Here is a 1398-nt window from a genome sequence, read left to right as displayed (position 1 = left end):
TCAGGAATCAAAGTTTCTGGATATGCCGGTGCACGTGCACTAAAATCCTTCCATCATCAACGGATAAGGATTTCTTGACATTACAAGCTACTGCGAGCCCGCGATACATGTAGGAGCCCAAATAATGATAACCATACAATTCTTTCCTACACAATTTTTGCACCGTACAAGAGAGGAAATTGTAGGGTCTCTTCCTGAGCTATTAATTAAAAAAGAAATTTGAAAAATGACCCCATACTTTTCAATCTTGTAGCGGAGGAACAATGTAGAAGGATTAAAGTAGTAACCATTGCTCGTTACCAATCTAGGATAAAAGGATAACTAGTGTGCACATCGTGCAAAGCACGGTCCTATTTATTTATTTCCGTTACATCAATTTTGTTTTTAAATGTTTTTATAAGAGCTATAGAAATATTTAGAGGAATATATATCATAAATTATTTTGAAAATGATAAGTTTAGGGGCTGTTTGGTTGCACACTTTTTGAGAAAACTTTTCTCAAAACATCTAACAATGACAAATTTGTAATTAAAAGTTTTCCAGAGATTTCTGTAAATTGTGTTTGGTTCAAAAAAAAATTTACAGAAATATTTTCTATAAAATATCAAAACCTACCAAATTTTACAAAAAACAATTTCATCTCAAAATGAGAGGAAATCACCAGAAATCTGACACATACCATATTTAATTAAAAACCTACCAAATCTTGTTATTTTCTATAAAGTTATGAGTCATTTTCTTGTTTTGAACCAAACAAGCAAAATACAAAAAATAAGAAAATTGGTATTTTTTGATTTCTCAAAACTTTTTCTATAATTTTTTTAAAAAATACAAGGAAATCATATTTTAAGTGGAAAACATTTCCTATAATTTCTAGAAATTGAACCAAACACCCCCTTACCCTCTACTTGAAGTTCGAAATTAGACCATGTCATTATTATCCGTTCCAAATTAGGTAGGACTTACTTGGTCATGCGCCCACTTATCTTATATAGAAATGTTAGGGGCACACCCCCAACCATAATCTCAACCATACCTCCTCTCCCTCTATAGTGCATTGGGCTCCACATCAAATTTTTTTTAAAAAATTTAATGTGGGACCCAATACACTATAGAGGGAGAGGAGGTGTGGTGGAGGGTGTGGTTGGGGGTGTGCCCTAGNCTAGGGTTAGGGTTAGGGTTGGGATTTCTCTTCATCACCCGAGATCCCCAAACCCCTCAGAGTCCTCCGATCCCCCGAGCCACCTCAAACCCTAATCGTCGCCTCTAAACCCCTAGCGAAAGGATTCAAAGCTCAGCAATTTGATCGATGCAGCAAAGTTCTTAGCTTTCTTTGAGGTGGGCCCAAAATGTCCAAAAACTTTGTGAGGGTTGCCGAAGGATTCGTAGGGCTTCAGC

The sequence above is a fragment of the Asparagus officinalis genome, chromosome 4, assembly GCF_001876935.1.
Source record: "Asparagus officinalis chromosome 4, Aspof.V1, whole genome shotgun sequence".
NCBI lineage: Eukaryota > Viridiplantae > Streptophyta > Magnoliopsida > Asparagales > Asparagaceae > Asparagus > Asparagus officinalis.
The sequence above is the reverse complement of the archived record's forward strand: the minus strand, read 5'-3'. Positions refer to the sequence as shown.